The sequence below is a fragment of the Eschrichtius robustus genome, chromosome 4 (genome assembly GCF_028021215.1).
Source record: "Eschrichtius robustus isolate mEscRob2 chromosome 4, mEscRob2.pri, whole genome shotgun sequence".
Classification (NCBI taxonomy): Eukaryota; Metazoa; Chordata; class Mammalia; order Artiodactyla; family Eschrichtiidae; genus Eschrichtius; species Eschrichtius robustus.
The window spans coordinates 149,127,209-149,146,574 of record NC_090827.1 but is presented as its reverse complement, the minus strand read 5'-3'; the positions used below and the strand labels follow the sequence as shown (position 1 = coordinate 149,146,574).

Here is a 19,366-nt window from a genome sequence, read left to right as displayed (position 1 = left end):
TGAAATCTCAACCCAACGCTTCAGAATTCACTGCTTTGAATGTGAGGAGGAAGAGAGGCTGGCAAATCACACAGCCCATCCTAGGGTTTGGCTCAGAAGTGACACGTGTCACCACCAGTCAGGCCCATTGGGCAGAGTTAGTCACGTGGCTCCACCCAGCTGCAAAGGCATCTGGGAAGCACGACACCTGTGTGTTGAGAAGGGGAGAGGACCCGCTCGATTGGTGGGCACTCCCAGCTCTACAGCCCAGGCTCCCCGAGGCCTTCTTGTCCCCATGTTCATCCCCCGTGCCTTCGGTGGCTCTTTGTACGAATTGTCAGGAGGCCCCCAGCTGCCCCGGTCACCATCCTCTGCAGGTGAGCTGCCCTCATTCATCAGTGCCCAGCTGACCACCAGCACCACACGGACCCCAGTCCCTCCGAGGCTTTGCCGTGTTCCGCGCCCCCTCCTTAATGCACTTTACCCACAAATCACCATGTCCTGCCCATGACCTGCGGCCCCCAGCACAGGTAACCAGACCACGAATGGCCCCTGAGACCCCTGCAGAGCAGACTCCCTGGTTACCCTGTGGGGCATTTCCTCCCCAGCCCCAGCCCGAGAGGCTTCGTTCTGCGTGGAGATGGTCCCCCCAGTCAGCACTCTCTCAGGGAGCTGGACGATGAGGTGCATGAGCCAAACGGGGGGTGGACAAAAGCAGGGGACACCCAGCTGGAGCGCAAGCCAGCAGGGGCCATGTGGTAAAGAGGGGGCACAGAGAGAAGTTGGTCAGGAGAGCAGGAGGGGGAAGCAGGAAGGAGACGGAGCTGGAGTGGCCCGTCACAAGCATGCAGGACATCGTGAGTGGCCCTGGGGGTGGCTTGGGGCTGTCCTTAAGCCCACCCACCCCTGCTCTAAGTTCTGAGCCAGTTGAAAACCAACAGGAGATGGACGAGGAACCAGGGACTGTGTCAGTTTCCTTAATGCACAGGACTCCGAAACGCCAATGCAGAGCTTCTGGAACAGCTGAGTTGGAAGACGTTGCTTAGTGTGTTTTAGCTCAGAAAAGTCTGCAAGAATGGTCCACTTCCTACCCGACCCGCACCTGGACCTAGGGTCCCACCGGCTGACACCTGGTGGCACAGGGGGTGGTAGAAGCACCCTCACCGGCCAGCACCACCAGGAGGGGGCCTGCCTGTGAGCCCGCCTTCCCAGGGAAGCAGAGGGAGAAGGGCCTCCAGGCCCATCCCCAGAACCCAGGCCTGGGACCTGGCTTGGGCACAGCTCCCGCGGGAGGTGAAGAAGTGAATCGTTGTAGCGTCCACTTACAGATCTCACTGTCTGTCCCGCCCTGTTCTGAGCACCTGAGGTCCTCACAATAATACTATGAGGCGGACCCTTCCATAATCCCCACTTTGCAGATGAGGAAACTGAGGCACAGGGAACGTCAGAGAAAAGATCTAAAGCCCGCCCTCTGCATTTGGATAAGGGGCGTTATCTCCCAGGTGCCTGCTCCGAGATCCCTGGGCAGAGCTTGGGCGCAGGGCGCCCTCAGGCCAGGCCCGCAGCTCCTCCATCTCACCATCCAGAGAAGCCTCCGTCTTTGTGGACAGTCAGGGACACTCTCCACTGCGCCAGCGAGGGCGGTGGCCAGCTGTGTCCTGGATGGGGAAGATGATGTCCCAGGCCAAGAGGGAAGTCACTTCCAGCCACCCTTAGTTTACGAGGATCCCTAGACGGCCCGCCGGCCCCGGCCCCGAGGGCACTGAGCGTGCCCTGCTGCTCAGTCTTCGGCAGGTGGAGGGTGGGCTCCTTCTGGCCGAGCCCCAGCTGCCCCTCCCACTGCCACTGCCCCCGCCTACCCCCCCTCCTCCAAGGCCATCACCCCCCCTTTCCTTCTGCTCCTGTCCAGGCCCCCCTCCCCTACATCACCTCCACCCCTTGCCATTGTCTTTCTTAGCTCCCAGGCTGCCGCTCCAGAGGGAAAGCTGTCTACTAAACAGGTGAAAGCTGGATCATTCCAGAAGCCAGTTCCCCTGGCCCCTTGTCTCCCCCTCCCCGGCCTCCACCTTCCCCACCTTCAAGAGCGGAAGAAACCCTGGTATCGGGGAAGTCATCCACCTGTGCTACGCGATCCAGGATCTGGCCCAGTTCCCAGCCCACGGGCTGAGAGGGCACGTCCCCAAGTGTGAGAGCACTTCTGACAAATTAAATGAGAAAGGAGATCAGTGCCTCCCTGGTGACCGCCAGAGGCTGCCGGGCTATTACTGAACCAGGTTTCATGAATAATAGAGGCTTCCTTTTCTCCTGTCTGCAGCCTGAGCACCATGAACCCTCCTCAGCTGCACATCGTTTCTGAGCGCTCCAAGGAGCAAGCGCCGCATCCTGCCCGTGCTTCCCGCCTCCAACGCCCCTAATCTCTCTGTCCTGATACTTACGTGCCACGTCATTCCCCAGTCCACACTGTGCTCAGGGGCCCACAGCAATTGGTCTGTAGTGCAGGCTTGACTGTGCCACCTCCTGCCTGGACACCTCACTGCAGGGACCTCCGTGGCCTGTCATCCGACTCCTTCACGGGCACCATCTGGCCACTGATTCCCTCTCCAGACTCTTCTTTACTCTTCCGTTCTGGCAGCCTTATTTCTTGAGCATCATCTTCTCACCTCCCTCCCAAACATGGCACCCTTAGCAAGGGCTCTTTGCTTGGCCCCATCTAGCAAACTCCTATTCATCCTTCAATACCCAGCTGAGACGTCATCCTCTCTGCAAAGACTTCCATGATATGACCCCTCTCCCCAAACTGTTACCACTCTTCCTTCCATTCAGATAACCCTGTTTATGTACAAATATTACTGAGTTGGGCGTGACAAAACAGAGATGAAGAAGATACTGTCCCTGACCTCAAGAACTGATCACAAACCCATGGAAGAGATGTGCTACGGACTAAATTGTGTCTCACACACACGCACCCAAATTAATATGTTGAAACCCTAAACCCCAGTATGACTGTATTTGGAGATGGGCCTGTAAAGAGGTAATTAAGGTTAAATGAGGTCATAAGGGTGCAGCCCTAATCCAATAGGGTCAGTGCCTTATAAGAAGAGGAAGAAAGTTTTCTTGCACAGGCCCTAGAAAAAGGCCATGGGAGGACACAGGAGAAGGTAGCCATCTACAAGCCAGGAAGAGAACTCTGTCCAGGAACTGAATCTGCCGGCATCGTGATCTCGGACTTCCCAGCTTCCAGAACGATGAGAAATAAGATAATGTTGTTTAAGTCCCTGTCTGGGTATTTTGTTATGCAGCCTGACTGACCGGTACAAGGGTCACAGGAACAGGCAACAGCAGCACAGGTAGAAGTGCTGTGATGGAAGGTGGGGGTATGGGAAGGACCCTAACTGGGAGCGGGGCGGGCATCTGGGAAGGCTTCCTACACCCAGCCCCGCTACAGCTGAGTTCAGAGGGGTGAGCAAGGGTCAGCCAGTGAAGGCCGGAGTGAGGATGGGTGGAAGAGGCATTCTAGGCCGAGGACACAGCACAGCAAAGGCTTAGGACCGGAAGCTGCCTGGAGCCTCCAGGAGCTGCACAGTATATCTGGGGTTTGGGGCCCTCCCTGCCCTGGGCTCCACAGTAGCCTGGCTGTGCCCGGGATACTTTCCACCTCGGCTCATGATGACCTGTGAACCCTGCTAGGGAGACTCTGCTGGGCCCTGCCTGGAGGCCTGGGGCCCACAGGATCCGTGGATCACCTGGAGGCTCCTATGAGAGCATCTGCACCTCTGGCCTTGGGCTCTGCTCAGCCTACGTGAAGGGCAGGCCTGGAGTCCCAGGGAGTTAACCCACCTCCGGGGCAGCCCTTAACCAGTGAGGCTCCCCAGACCCTCCGCCATGGGTGGGACATCTCGGAGGTTGTCCACACTGGGCTTGAGTTCCCACTGCCCACAGCGGCCACCTGCCCCTGGACACGCCTCCCTTGGCACCTTCCTTACCTTCCCCGGCCCTTCCCTCCTCCATACTTAAACCATTTGTACGGAGTTCTGGTTTCTGGGGCTACTTCTGGGGACGCCTGTCTTCCATCAGGCCACCCCTGCCAGGGGGCCGGGAAAGAAAGGTGTACTCTTACAGCCAGCCTAGTGCTCTGGCCTTCCCAGGTGTAAGCAGAGCCATCTGGCATAACCGTGCAGGGCCACGGAGGGAGCGTGGGTGATTGATTGGCACCGCTGCTGTTGCAGTAGGGCAGGGGCGCTGCACCGTGGCCTCACCCCCACTGCTGATCCCAGGCACGCTAACACACGGAGCTCTTTCTCTCTCTAGCCTACAGAAAACACTTTCCGCATCTCATGATGGATCCTTCCGAAGTGCCCACAGGAAGCTTGGTAAACTAGGTAGTAGTATCTCCATTTTACAACTGAGGAAACTGAGGCTCAGAGAAGTTAGATAAATGGCCCAAGAGCACACAGCTAGTAATTGGCAGACTGGGATTCAGACCAAAGCCCATGTCTGTATCCTCTGTAACTGCCGTGTGGGAGAACGAATTGCATGTCAGGCATGGGGCTAGGAGTGTTACATACCTTATCATCTAGCTTAACAAGCACCCATTTTACAAATGAGCAGACTGAGGCTCAGAAACATTAGGTGACTTATCTACAGTCATATGGCTGCTTAGCAGGGGTGCTGGGATTCCAGCCCAGGACCACCGAGCTCTAACCCTCCTCCTTCCCTACCTCCCGCACACAAGGCTCAAATTCAGCAACTTTGAATGAGGCCTGTTATGCGCTTATTTTTTTCGATAAAGAGTCCCAAGGGAAAACTACTTATTGGCACAAGTTTCTGTGTGAATCATTTTCTTGTGTACAGATGCACAACTTACCACCGCCGGAAGATGAACATTGAATGAATGCACGCGTGCACCAATGGGTTCACATTCAATCAATCACATTCATCCCAGTCCAGAGCAGAGTGATGTTGGTGGTGTAGAGGACCTTGGAGACCAGTCAGTCCCATATGGGGATACATTTAGGGTTTGGGGGACAAGGGCACCCATACCTTTATTTTGTCACTGGTAGGCTGGCTTGTCAGAAATCTATGTATGTACCAACCTGTGACTTAAACTTTTTTAAATAGTAAAATACAGCTTGGTGGCTTTGGTTGAAGTGGCTTAATCCACTTGCTGGGTAAAAGCATGTAAGGTTCTGGACAATGTGGTGAGAATACTGAGAGATTTAGCAGGTCTCTCCCCTTCTGTACCAGCTCCTTCTCTGGACTCCAAGCTGATGCAGACAGGGACCAGCCCCTGCTTTATGGACCAAGACCTCCTCCCACCCCAATTCTGCCCACACAAGGCTAGACTTCCGCGGAAGGACAGCGAGAGAGGCCAAGGGATGAGCGTCACGCTGCAACCTGGGGTTAGTGGAGGTGCTGGGCAAAGGACTGGCCTCTGGACATCCCTGTTTAAAAAGTCCCAGGCTGACTGTGGAGAACAGTGTGGAGGTTCCTTAAGAAACTAACAATAGAGCTACCATATGATCCTGCAATCCCACTCCTGGGCATATACCCAGAGAAGAACATGGTCCAAAAGGATACATGCACCCCAATGTTCATCTGTTTTCATTAGCCAAGGCATGGAAGCAACCTAAATGTCCATCAATAGAATGGATCAAGAAGATGTGGTACATATATACAATACTCAGCCATTAAAAAGAATGAAATAATGCCATTTGCAGCAACGTGGATGGACCTAGAGATTGTCATACTGAGTGAAGTAAGTCAGACAGAGAAAGGGAAATATTGTATGATATCGCTTATATGCAGGATCTAAAAATAATGATACAAATGAACTTATTTACAAAACAGAAACAGACTCACAGACTTAGAGAAGGAAATTCTGGTTATCGAGGGGGGAAGGGTGGGAGGGGAGGGATAGTTAGGGAGTTTGGGTTCAACATGTACACACTGCTATATTTAAAATGGATAACCAACAAGGACCTACTGTACAGCACAGGGAACTCTGCTCAATATTCTGTAACAACCTGAATGGGAAAAGAATTTGAAAAAGAATAGATACATGTATATGTATAACTGAATCACTTTGTTGTACACCTGAAACTAACACAGCATTATTAATCAACTGTACTCCAATATAAAATGGAAAGTTAAAAAAAAAAAAAAAGTCCCAGGCTGTAGCTGCCACTAGACTTTTCCCAACAACCAGCTTCCCACTACGGCCCCTTTCCTCTTCTCTCCCGGCTGTCCTCACCCCTCTGCCGTCTTCATTTCCCCTTCTCTGGGGGTGCTCCTGGGTGCTCCCAAATGCAGCTGCCCATCCGTTCTTGTCCAGAGCAGTTTAGCTCTCTTTGTTTCTCTGCCTCAGCCCCTCCACTGATGACCAGTGGGTCTTTATAATCAAAGCTAACCTTCAGGGTGGCTTCCCATACAAATATATGTGCTTTTCTCTGGGAAAGGAATTTTGAGGTTTGCTCTTAAAGCACTATCTCCGCCCCCTTCCTTTGCCTTGGGCAGCTCCCAGGAGAAGAGGTTGGAGGGGCCAGGCCTTGAGGCAGAGAGACTGATAGGGATACTTTTGCCATGATGTTGGGGAGAGATGCAGCTTGAGAGGAGGTCGAGGCAGGGAGGCTGGGGTGGAGGATATGGGTTCCAGAAGGAGATTCAGCAGGACCTGCTGATTGGGCTGGAGGATGAGGGGCCGGGAGGAGTGCAGACTGGACCCTGCTTTCCCACGTGGCAATGGGAGAGATGGTGGAGGGGCGAGGAAGTGGGGGGGGACAGCAGGTTTGGGGTGCGTCCAAGAAGACAGTCCTGTCTATTGCATGTCACACATGAGGTACCCACCTCCAGGGGGAGGTGCTCAGGAGAAAGCTGGCCATGAGGCTCAGCGGATGTCTCGAATATCCTCACGGATGTCTGCGAGGGATGAACAGAGTCACAGGCTTGCGGGAGACCGTCCCGGGACATGGTGCCGAGTGAGCAGAGTTTGGTGGAGAAGAACAGAGTACAAAGGAGAGTAAGGAGGGGCAGCAAGACGTGGGCAGAGAACCAGGAGGGTGTGGTATGACCGAGCTCAAGGGAAGAAAGGGGGTCCAAGGAGGGAGGGACTCAGAGAGCGAATGGCGAGGTGAGGGCAGTCCGGTAGGACCCAAGTGCATCCTTTGGGTTTACTCCCAGCGAGTTCGTTGATGACCTTGGCAAGGAGAGTCATGTGAGGTGGAGGAGGTGAACAGCAGACAGAGTGTACTGAGGTTTGGGGGGGAGGTACAGGAGGCACCTTGGGAATACACATCTGAGTCCGAATGGGGGAGAGGCTCGGGCAGTGGCTGGAAGGGTGAAGGGTGAGGCAGAGGGAGGGCCTGTTGGCATGGATGATGGTGTAGAGGATGTGTTATTCTTTTAATGGGAGAGACCTGAGCATAAAAATACCAACGGGAAAGAGGCAGGGGAGTGATGGAGGGAGAGAGGAAGTGAGAAGAGGAAGAGAAACCAGTATGAATTGGGAGCACATGCCTGCCAGGCAGACTGGAAATGATTTGAACCTCCTCAACCTTATGACATTAACTAACTAATTCAGCAATTATTGAGTGCCTACTATGTGCCAGGCACTCTTTTGGGATCTCAAGATACAACAGTGAACAGGATAGATAAAAATCTGGAGCTTACCTTCTATCTGGGGTGGGAAGAGCAGACAGACAATACGTGTGTCAGGAGAGGATAAATACTAAGGAAGAAACAAACAGGATAAAGGGAGAGAGTGACAAGAGAGGGTGTTTTTGATACAGGGTGGTCAGTCCTGGGGGAGGGGAAGTCCCTTCTTCCATAGTGACAGGGAAGGAAGGAGGAAAGGAAGGCTGAGACACTGCTTGGTTTGTGTCGGAAATAGGCTCAGCATAAGCACAAGGTCTGGACAACACGTTTTAACCCTAAATTGCTCCAATCAAATAACAAATGTCCATCAAGCACATACAATGGAGCCAGGTGCCTTGTGGGTACCAAGGAGATAAGTATGAATCAGACACACCCTGCCCTGGAGGAGCTTGCTGTTACATGGGAGAGACAGATCTGGAAACAGACCATGACGGTGCAGGGTGTTAAATGTAATAATATAGGGCAGGTTGTTCAAGCAGCAGTGAGATCATGGTAGAGGCAAGGAGGCCTTCCTGGAGAGTGGAGGCAGCTTCACAGAGGCGATGACATTTAGCTGGGTCTTGAAGAATGAGTAGCAGTTTGCCAGGTCAGAGCTTGAGCTGGAAAGGAACTTACATCTATAAGGTGCTTACTAGGTGCCAGGCAATTTACATATATGATCTCATTTAATTCTCAGAAAAATCCAGCATGGTAGGTATCATGCATATTTGACTGTTGTGGCTACTGAGACTCAGAGAAGCTAAGAGACTTGCCAAGGTCATACAGACGTTAGAGCTGGGTTTCAAGAGATGGTTGTTATTACTCTCAAACTTATGATTTCTCCAAACACCAAGCCACCAGCATAATTTGATGGGCCAGTGTTTGCAAAGGCACCAAGCAGAGCAGGAGAATGACATGCTTAGGGCCAGCTAGGAAGTGGCTCTTTTCCTATCATACCATGTGCATGAAGGAGACAGAAAACAGTGCATGTAAGTGGTTGTAGCTTTTGGAGGAGACGGATTAACAGTTTTGTTTTGTTTTTGTTTTTTCTTTCAATATTATGAGACTGTTATCCCATTGTCTTTTGACTTCCATTATTTTGGGTAAGAAGTTATCTGTAAGTCTTACTGTTATTCCCCAGAATATGGTGTTTGTTTTCTATGTCTGCTTTTAAGATTTTATTTTATTTTATTTCATTTCATTTCATTTTATTATTTTATTTTATTTTCCACCACGTGGCATGTGGGATCTTAGTTCCCTGACCAGGGATCGAACCTGTGCACCCTGCCGTGGAAGCATAGAGTGTTAACCACCAGATTGCCAGGGAAGTCCTAAGATTTTATTTTAATCATGAGTTTTCAGCAGCTTGGTAGGCAGCCTCTGAGAAGACCCCCCAGTGATCCCTGCTTCCTGGTGTTCCCACCCTCGTGTGGTCCCCTCCCATTGAGTGTGGCCTGGACCTTCTGACTTGCTTCTGATTGAACACAGTGAAGTTGATAGTAACTTCCGGTAACCTGTGTAGCTTCCATCTCAGGTGCTCTGGGGAAAGTCAGCTGCTGTGTTGCGAGTGGCCCTGCATAGGTTTCACATCTTGTGAGGAATGTGGCCTGCAAGAAGCCATATGAGTGACTTGGAAACAGATCCGTCCCCCAGTCAAACCTTCACATCAGACCGTGGCCCCAGCCAACAGCTTGGTTGCAACCTTGTCAGAGACCTTGAACCAGAGGCACCCAGTTGAGCTGTGCTAGATTGCTGACCCACTAAAACTGTGAGATAATACTTATAAGTTGTTTTAAGCCTCTAGGTTTTGGGGTAACATGTTATGTAGCGATACATGACCAGTGCGGCAGCCCTGTGGGCTTTCAGTGCCTTGGTGAACTCACATCACATCCTAACCTGGGCTTGGATTTCCCACAGGTGCCCAGTTGCCATAGATGATCTTTGCTCCCTCTAGGCTCCGGAATCTAGGAAGACTGCATCAAAGGTGTCATGGAAATGCACCTTACCTTGTGATATAAATAGTTTGTATTTAATTTTCTCCCTCAAGAGATGTGTTACTGGAAGAATCTGGAAGAGATCTCTGGTCACTAACCCTACCTCATAGCCATTCACAGTATCAAACTAGGTCAGGAACTTCTACAAAGAGTGTTGGCCCAGCTCTTGGATCAATAAACCTTGATTTATTTTCCCATCAAATGAACACTCTCTTTACATCAGAAGGGCTGTGGTGGCAAAGAGGGATTGGACTTATTTTCTGAGGTTCAAGAGGTCCCCAAATTTCAGTTTTATATAGGGAAAAACTTTCTACTAGTCAGAGTTGTGCAATCATATCCTGACTGGTTTAATGGGTGGTGAGTTTCTTGTTAGCGGACATAAGCCCTAACAGGATGACCACTGATGAGGAAGGATGGTCAGGCTGAGTTTATTAATTTGACAAACATTTCTTGAATGTCTACACACTTCAGTTAGGAATTCTGTAAGTAACACAAACATTGACTAACAGTGGCTTACATCAATAAGGTTTTTGTTTTTCCCACCTAATAGAGAATCTGGAGGTAGATGATTCCTGGTCCTGATTCAGTGGCTCAGGGGTAGAAGAGTCAGAATCTCTCTGATTCTGACTTTTGCTTGTCGTTGTGAGATGGCTGCTACAGCTCCAGACATCACATGTGTGTTCAAGGTACTAATCCCTGCTGCTTAGAAAAAGCTGTATCTATTCCTTTCCTGGGGGAGAAAAATCTTCCCTAGAAGATGTGCTGGTAAATCTTCAATTACTGGCATTCTAGGGGATGGAAGGAAGGAAGAAAGTCCTGATTTGTAGCAATTACCAATTTCTGTGGTATAAATTCTCCTACCACATCTGATTTCAAGCTACCAACATGACATTGCTAGCTGCAGGTATGGGAAGAGATGGCTGTAGCACACCGTTATATACTATTTCTATCGTACAGTTACGATAGATGTAAAATCCTCAGTGGCATAGATCATTGTAAACTGCAGTGAAATAATGAGGAAGGGAGGAATTTTCAGTATTTATTATCTTTGCTTTTAATATGATTCTCATTGTAAGTTTATATAATTTAATTTTTGAGTAATGATTGGGTTTAACAACTGACTTGCAAAATTCCTAAACAATGAGCAATTGGCTCTCATGGTCTGGTCCACATTGGCCCCAGGACACCACTGCTGGAAACATTTCTGCCAACTTCCCCTGTGTCTCACTGGCCAGGACAATAACACACAGCCACCTTGGGCTATAAGGGAGGTTAGGAAGGCAGTAAACTATTCGAGTGTCTCTAATGGAATATGCCCAGGGAAAAGGGGGCTGGGAAGGACAGTAGGGTCAGCCAACCCACTGATAGATTGGTCTACCTTTGACCAATCGCCTTAGAAGAAAACTGTGAGGGCATTTGAAGCACAGTGATGAGCAAGACACACTCCATTTCTGTTCTCATGGGGCTTTCATGCTGGTGGCAAGAGAGCGATGCTAAACAAATTAGTAGAATTGTGATGAATGCCAGAAAGAAGTACAGGGGGCTATGAGTATTTGTATGGGGGAGGGGACCTAGTATTAGTTTTTTATTGTTTCATAACAAATAACCACAAATACAGCAGCTTAATGTAACACACATTTCTTAATTCAGTTTCTGCGGGTTGGAGTTTAGCCCATGTTAGCTGGATCCTCTGCTCAGGGCTCACTCAGTGTTTTGTCTGGGCTGCATCCTCACCTGGAGGCTTGACTGGGGAAGAGTCCTGCCAAGCTCCTTCAGGTTGGTTCCAGAAGTCACTTCTGCAGGCCTGCCTGACCAGGGGCCCAGCTCTTTGCTGGCTGTCACCTGGAGGCGATACTCAGGTCCTACAACCATCCACAGGCGACTTCTCCAAAGCCTGTAAGTAGAACCTCTCCTTATAGTCTGAGACAAATTCTTTTTTTCAAATTAACTTTTATTGGAATATAGTTGATTTCCAATGTTGTGTTAGTTTCTGCTGTACAGCAAAGTGAATCAGTTGTACATACACACTTATCAACTCTTTTTTTTAGCTTCTTTCCCCAAATAGGTCATTACAGAGTACTGAGTAGAGTTCCCTGTGCTATACAGAAGGTACTTATTAGTTATCTTTTTTATACATAGTAGAGTATATATGTCAATCTCAATCTCTCAGTTTATCCCTCCCCCCTTACCCCTGGTAACCATAGTTTGCTTTCTACATTTGTAACTCTATTTCTGTTTTGTAGATAAGTTCATTTGTACCCTTTAAGACGAATTCTTATGTAATGTAATGTGACCCAGAGAGTGACAATTCATCACCCCTGTCACCTGTATTGGCCAGAAGCTGTCACAGGTTCTGCCTGCACCCAAGACGGGGAGATCATACAAGGGTGTGACTCACTGGGGGTCACCTCAGGGTGTGTCTGCCATGGTTGTACTTGGCGCGGAGGTGGCTACAAAGCCTTCCTGGGGAAATTGACACTGAAGGTGAGACACTGAAGGGTCAGTGGGAGTTGGCTAGGTAGAGGGAGAAAAGTGTGTCAGGCAGAGGGCAGCATGAGCAAAGAGGTCTGGGACCCGGTGCTGTCCTTTGCAGTAACTACTTTCCTTCCTGAGATTTTTTGTTCCTGATCTCTGAGTACATCCGCCAAACATGGGGCCTGGCTGAAGAGGCATAGGGAAGTTTCTTATCTCCAGGGAGGAATTTGGCAAATCAGACTGGAAACTGGGCTTTCAGTGGTGTGCATGTGAGTGTGTGTGTGTGTAGGGAGATGGGGATAGGGTCTGCCCCAGTCACTGTCAAGACCTTATCCATGCATCCATTCCTTCTACCAGCAACCCTGAGTGCCTTCAGGGTGCCGGGCTCTGTTCTGCACGAGAAATGACTCAGTCAGACCCCTGCCTTGTCCTAGAGAGGTCACACTTCACTGGGGGTGAGAGGAAACCACTCAGATGGAAAGCTCCAGCTAGTGCTGTAACTAAGGTGGCCACGGATGCGTGGGGATGCAGAGAAGGCAGGCCTGGCGGTGGTGGGGGGGGGGGAGGGGGGAGGGGAAGAACGCATTCCAGGAGGATTTCAGGTTTCAAGCTGAGCACCTGGGCGGATGGAGAGGCCATTTACTGAGAAAGAAGAACGTGGAGGAGCAGGTGGGGGGCATTGAATAAAGCACTTTGTTTTGATGGTGAGACGTTTGAGATGCCTCCTGGGCGTCCAGCTGCGGATGCAGGGGAGGTCAGGGCTGGAAATACAGAGCAGGCGGTCACCACAGTCTGTGGATGGTTGAAAGCCTGGGAGAGCCTGAGATTCTCGGTAGGAGGGTCCATGCCCGAGCCATGGGCCACCCTAACACCCCAGCACCGAGAGGTTGGGCAGAGAAGGGGTGTATCCCGGAGACTCCCTGAGGAGCCGCTAGTGATAGGGAGGAAAACAGGGAATGCGGGGTCACACGACGCCCAAAGATCAAAGACGGAGAGGACAAAGGTTTTATGGATGATTGGTACTTGGATATATGGGGGGTGACAGGTGGGGAGAGGGGAGCATTGCAGATGGGGAACAGCGTAGCCACAAAAGCTTTGAGGTAGGAAAGGGAGAGCTCTGCTCTGCACTCCTTTATCCTGGGTTAAAGTAACTCCGAGAAATCTCTGGTCCTGCCTGACGGAGCTCCTTAAGGGAGGGCCAAGTTTGCCTCTACTCCACTCCGACCGTACACCTTACGGGCTGCGAAAATGTTTGTTGAATGAATAAAAGATGAACGAGTGAATGGGACTTTGTGACGTGGGGGGCAGGTGGTCTCGCTCCTTCGGCCTCAGTTTCCCTTTCTGTAAAGCAGGCCAATCCGATAAACTTGAGTTCCGGGTTTGGGATGAGCACGGCTTGCTGAGCGGATTCCAAGCGGACTTTACGCCCGGCCTCCCCGGGTCGGACCGGGTTGGTCCGCGGATCCGGTCGCTCTGGGTCCGGCCCCCGCGGGACCCAGCAGCCCAGCCCTGGAACGGCCCCGCCCCACCTCCCTTTGTTTCTCCAGGCCCCGCCCCCTGCGCGCAGCTCCCTCTCCATTGGTTGGGGGGCGGGCCCCGAGCGCCGGGCGCCGCCGGGGGCGGGGCGGAGGGGCGCGGGCGGGGCGAGTGCGCCTGCGCGTTGGCCCAGCCCAGTTGCAACCTCTCGCCGGCAGCTGCTCCGCGCAGAGTGAGAGACGGAGCCCGAGCCTGAGCGCGACACGGGCTGAGACGGCTGCGAGGCGGCCCCGCCCCGGGGCTCCATTGTTGCGGCGACTCCGGCTCTGCGGGCTGCTCGGCTCCGTCTCGCTCGGCCAGTGCACCTCCGGCAAGGAGTGAGCGCTGCCCGGGAGGCGGCCTGAGGTGAGGCGGCGGGCGGCGGGGCCGGGCCGGGCGGGGGTCCCCGGCGGACATGGGTTCCGGGGCTGGGAGAGGGTCCCACGGCCGGGCGGAGGTCCCGTGCCCGGACGGGGTCCCAGGCGGCAGGGGTCCCAGCCGGGCGGGGGAGTCCTCGGGAGGCAGGGGTCCCGTAGCCGGGCGAGGTTCTGGGCCGGACAGGGGTCTCGGGTCGGGCGCGGGTCCCAGGCCGGGCGGGGGACTCAGGCGGCAGGGGTCCCAGGCCGGGCGGGGGTCCCCGAGAGGACCGAGGTCCGCGAGCCGGACGAGGTTCCCGGCCGGGCGGAGGTCCCGGGGCTGGACTGGGGTCCCAGGCGGCAGGGGTCCTGGGCCGGGCTGGGGTCCCCGCCGGGTGTGGCAGGTCCGAGAGGGGCGCCGCGAGGTCGCTGCCCGAGTTGGCGGCCGCCGCCCTTGAGCGCCTGTGGGACGGGGACGCAGAGGGGGACTGACCGGGCCGTCGCGCGTCCGGGCGCCGGGCATGGTCTCGGCCTCGGGGTGGCACCGCGGGGGCACCGCGACTCCGCGTGGATTCGCGCGTGACGCCCCGCGCGGGGTCCTGGTGATCCTGAGGGTGGGGGACTGTCTCGGTCCCCACTCACTCGGAGTGGCTGGTTCGCTGTGTCTCCGAAGGTAGCTCTGCGTGGGCCCTCGCGCGTGGGGATCCCGGACATCCTGAGAGTGGGAGACTGTCTCTGTCCCCCCTCCCCTTCCCCCCTGGTGTGACTGGTTCGCTGTGTCTGCTTGAGGGTGACCGCGTGGACCCTCGATCGTAGGGATCCTGGGCACTCTGAGAGTGGGGGCTTTTTCTCGCTCCCCACCCCCATGACTGGTTCACTGTTTGTGTGTCACTGAGGGTGGCTCTGCGTGGACCCGCGCGCGCGGTGTCCTGGCCACCCTGCGAGCGGGAGGGCTGTGCCCCGTCCCCTCCCCCCGCGGCTTGTCGGGGTGTGATCAGTACCGGGGGCAGGCTCCCCTCTGTCCCCCAGCAGTGTGCGTGTGCGCGCGCGCGTGCGTAGGTGTGTGTTGGGGGTTCCATGTGTTTCGGGAGGTCCTTGTGCGGGTAGTGGCGCCCGTCGGGCTGTAGCCGGCTGTGCGTGGGGCACGCAGATGGCCTGCGTCTGACAGCTGACCCGCTGTTTTATTTATTGCCTTATTTGCCACTTGAGCAGAAGCGGCTGCACTTCCCCGGGAACTCGCTCCTCTCCCCGGCCCGGTCCCCGGGGAGCGCGGGGCTGTCACCGCGCCTGGGGACCGCGAGTCAGGCCGCCGCGTTTCCTGCTCAGGCGCGAGGCTCGGCCGGCCCGGCGGGAGCCGGCTCTGATTGGAGGGAGCCTGGTCCCTCTGCCCGGCGCTTCTTGATTTCTTCCGTTAGGATTGGGAAGAAAAAAAAAAAAAAAAAGGTCTGGAAAGCCAGATTTAACTTTGCAGCTCTCTCAGCGCCTGGAGAGTGGAGGAAACTTTCCCAAGAATTTGGCGGGCTGGAAAGTGCGTTTGAAGGAGGGGAATCCACACCCACGGAATGAGGCCAAGGCAGTTACAGTTAGAGGTCAGGTTTACAGAAGGAATAGCGGGGGTGAGGTTGTGGATCCGGAGACTTGGATTTCAGCCTGATGGCAAGATCTGATACTACCCTGCAGGCTGTGTATCTCTCAGCCACTTAAATAAACTGGGGTCATTCATTTACCCTTTTATCAAACTTACGAAAACACCTATTATGTTCCAGGGATGATTCTTTTCCCTGGGGATCGCAAAGTCTAACAAGCCTTGTTAGTCTTGCAAGTCTAACAAGACTCTGAAAAGTCTTTTCCTTTTCAGAGTGTTCTGGTCCAAGACAGGAGACTGAGCTATAGGCACAAGTAGCTCTAATGTCCAAATGGAAATTCTTTGTGAACAAGATGGTGTATAAATAACAGGAATGCAAGATGAAAATGCGGTCCTAACTGCAGCTGTCGCTGTTATGAAGTCCAGACAGCCTGCAGGCCCTTCCCTCTGCCTTCTCTGCCCTCTCTCTTCCATCTGCCCTACGCCCAGCTCCAGGCCTTCACCCATTCTTACAGTCTCAGTTTAGGTGACTTCTTTCTGAAGTCTTCCCTGACGTCCTCATGCCCAGCCCTCTGAGAGCTGTGGTCTTCAAGGACAGGGTGTTTTGCTGTAGTGCCCAGAGAGGAAGAGGTGTATCTAAATGAGAGGTCCTTCTAAATGAGAGGTCCTTTTTCCGTACCACGGAGCCAAGCCTTTCCTGTGATTTAGAATCTGCAATTCTTCAATTCTCCTAAGGGTTTTTAGATTAACATTTGCTGTTACTTCCTAGTGTTTGTTGCACAGTGTAGAGTACTTGATTCGAATTTGTTTGGTCTGATTCTGGCTCTGGAATAAAGTTGCCATTTGTTCCTGCAGAACCACTAGGCTTCAGTTTCCTCACCTTTGAGGGTTTTAAACTAGGTAAGAACCTTGTCAGCCCTAAACCTTTAATTCTTTCAACCAAATAAAGCAGAGGAAAGTTCTCTTACTGGCAGTTGTATAAATAATGGGGATCTTTGAAAATGTAGATTCTAAAGTAGAAGTTCTTTTTCTTTATTCTACCTTTTTTTTCTTTTTTTTTCACAGTTGCATGGGTGTATACTTTGTCTCAGAGTTGAAGGAGCAGGTCTATGATGGAAGCTTAGGCAACTTTTTTTTTTTTTAATATAAATTTATTTATTTATTTGTTTATTTTTTGGCTGCGTTGGGTCTTCGTTGCTGCATGCGGGCTTTCTCTAGTTGGGGCGAGCGGGTGCTACTCTTCGTTGTGGTGGGTGGGCTTCTCATTGTGGTGGCTTCTCTTTGTTGTGGAGCATGGGCTCCAGGCGTGCGGGCTTCAGTAGTTGTGGCACGCGGGCTCAGTAGTTGTGGATCACGGGCTCTAGAGCACAGGCTCAGCAGTTGTGGCACACGGGCTTCGTTGCTCCGCGGCATGTGGGATCTTCCTGGACCAGGGCTCGAACCCATGTCCCCTGCATTGGCAGACGGAGTCTTAACCACTGCGCCACCAGGGAAGTCCCTAGGCAGCTTTTTGATATTGTCTTGCATCTTCTTCATAACCACATTTTGCTTGCAACATCTGTGCTCTGTCAAATTGGCTTGAAGTTTTCCTTAATGAAGTTGTTGGGTGCAGAAGTCTTGGCAGGACCATGTTGCTGATCTTTTGAGTGTCATATGAAGTCGGCCAACTGCAGGCTTTTTAATGCCCCAGTCTCTAACAGAGATTTTAATTTGGAGACTCTGAAGTAAGTGAATTTTGGGAGTACCTTGAGTAAGTGTATGTGGCTTTGTATAATGGTTTAAAGCATAGTTTAAAATTATTACTTGCAAAAATTTACATATGTTAAATGACCTATAAGGAAACTCCACTTCTAAGGACTCTAGTAATTAATCCTTCAAAATATTAATCTCCCAATTTATTTGTTTGGCAAGATGGGAATTTGGTGTGCTCGATTATTTTAAAGCCACATGTCTGTCAAAAGGATACCTGATTTTCTCTGCTATTCTTTGTTTGTTTGTTTGTTTGTTTTTTGGCTGCGCTGCACAGCTTGTGGGCTCTTAGTTCCCCGACCGGGGATTGAACCCGGGCCCTTGGCAGTGAGAGCACAGAGTCCTAACCACTGGACCGCCAGGGGATTCCCTCTCTGCTATTCTTATTTGGATGATTACAGGGATTAAACATAGATGGTAGCTGTTTGGTCAAGGAGTGATGCCATCAAATTATATTTTCATGTTAAGTAGGATTTTTGTCCTTATTTTGATTGGTGGTCTTTAATTAATTTTAAAAAAAGCGCTCTGTTACATACTCCATGTGGTTTGTTTTGTTAGGGATCTTATTTTTTGGGAGGGGTCTTCAGAAACGCAAATGGGTTTTCTTTGTGGTTTCCTTAGATTGTCTTTTTTCTTTGATTTTTTCCTTAGATTGTCTTAATGTTTTCACTGAAAACTAGTTAATACTTGTTCTGCAAGAAGGCCTGATTTTTATATGGATTAACTGAAAAGGGTTTTTCATGGAAGAGAATGCCTGGGGATGGAGAAGATAGCGTTTGAGCTCTGCTTTTCCATGTTGTTCCTCTTGTTCTTTACTGGAGGAAGAGGGTTAACCAGTTCTTCCCTGGTGGCCTAATCAGAGCGCTGAATCTGCCCCACCTTAAAGAACTGATGGTGCTTTCCCTAGTTTTAAGATGATGATATTCTATAAACCATCTTGTTTAAGCATTGTTTGCCTAGAACTAGAAATTCAGTGATAAATTTTTTCTTAGACTATAAATCTAAGTCTTTGCTGTTACTTCCCCCCGCCATCCCACATCACCTACCAAATGGTTTTTTTTTTTTTAAATTAATTAATTAATTAATTTTTGGCTGCGTTGGGTCTTCATTGCTGCGCGCGGGCTTTCTCTGGTTGCGGCGAGCGGGGGCTACTCTTTGTTGCGGTGCGTGGGCTTCTCATTGCGGTGGCTTCTCTTGTTGCGGAGCACGGGCTCTAGGCACGCGGGCTCAGTAGTTGTGGCACACGGGCTCAGTAGTTGTGGCTTGCAGGCTTTAGAGCGCAGGCTCAGTAGTTGTGGCACACGGGCTTAGTTGCTCCGCGGCATGTGGGATCTTCCTGGGCCAGGGCTTGAACCCGTGTCCCCTGCATTGGCAGGCAATGATTCTTAACCACTGCGCCACCAGGGAAGCCCTACCAAATGGTTTTTTCTTCTTTCTTTTCCATTTTAAAGATCTTATCGTGTTCGTGTCTATCACTGCTGGCTACATCAAAACCGTTTTGAATGTTGGCAGGATGTAATATGAATAATGTAGTAAAGATAACTTGCTCCTGTTCTTTTGCACAGGAAACCTGGCCCCAGTAAGACTTTTGTTAAGTCCAAGTACTTCTCTGAACTGCAGTTCCCTCACTTGTAAAATGGAGTTAATCGTTGGTAGTACCTGCTCTATCTAGCTCAAGAGATTGTTCTGAGGATAAAATGAAATCATGAATGTAACGTAATTTTGTAAGTTGTAAAATGGTATGTTGTCAAGGATTTAAAAAAAGTGCTTCATTAAGAATGTAATGAATCTGGGTTTTTTAAAACTCCAAATGTTTAATGTACAGATGATCCTTAGCTTGAAGGGTGTCAGGCAACTTCATTTAGGATTGTTTTCTATCTTTCATTGGCCAGTGTTGTTTGATATCTTAGCCTTTTTGGGGGAACATCAAATTCAAGTTTCAGAGACGTGAATCTTTTGTAAGTAAGGCTACTGAATGTGCAGAAATGTAGCCTTTAACAGTCTGTCTCATATGTATGTTCCTATGAACCTTTCTTTAATGAAGCATAATTGCTGGGCACTTTAGTTCCTAAGTGCCCTGTCTT

At 51.3% G+C, this 19,366-nt stretch overlaps 1 protein-coding gene across 1 annotated transcript in view; it reads left to right on the top strand.

Annotated features, from left to right (window-relative positions):
- The first annotated feature begins 13,766 nt into the window (after positions 1-13,766).
- Positions 13,767-19,366, top strand: part of AFAP1 (actin filament associated protein 1) — a 151,713-nt gene continuing 146,113 nt past the window's right edge. Inside the window, exon 1 of the mRNA XM_068543488.1 lies at positions 13,767-13,958. The gene's annotated coding sequence lies outside the window, so the exon portion shown is untranslated. The remainder of the gene's footprint in view (positions 13,959-19,366) is intronic.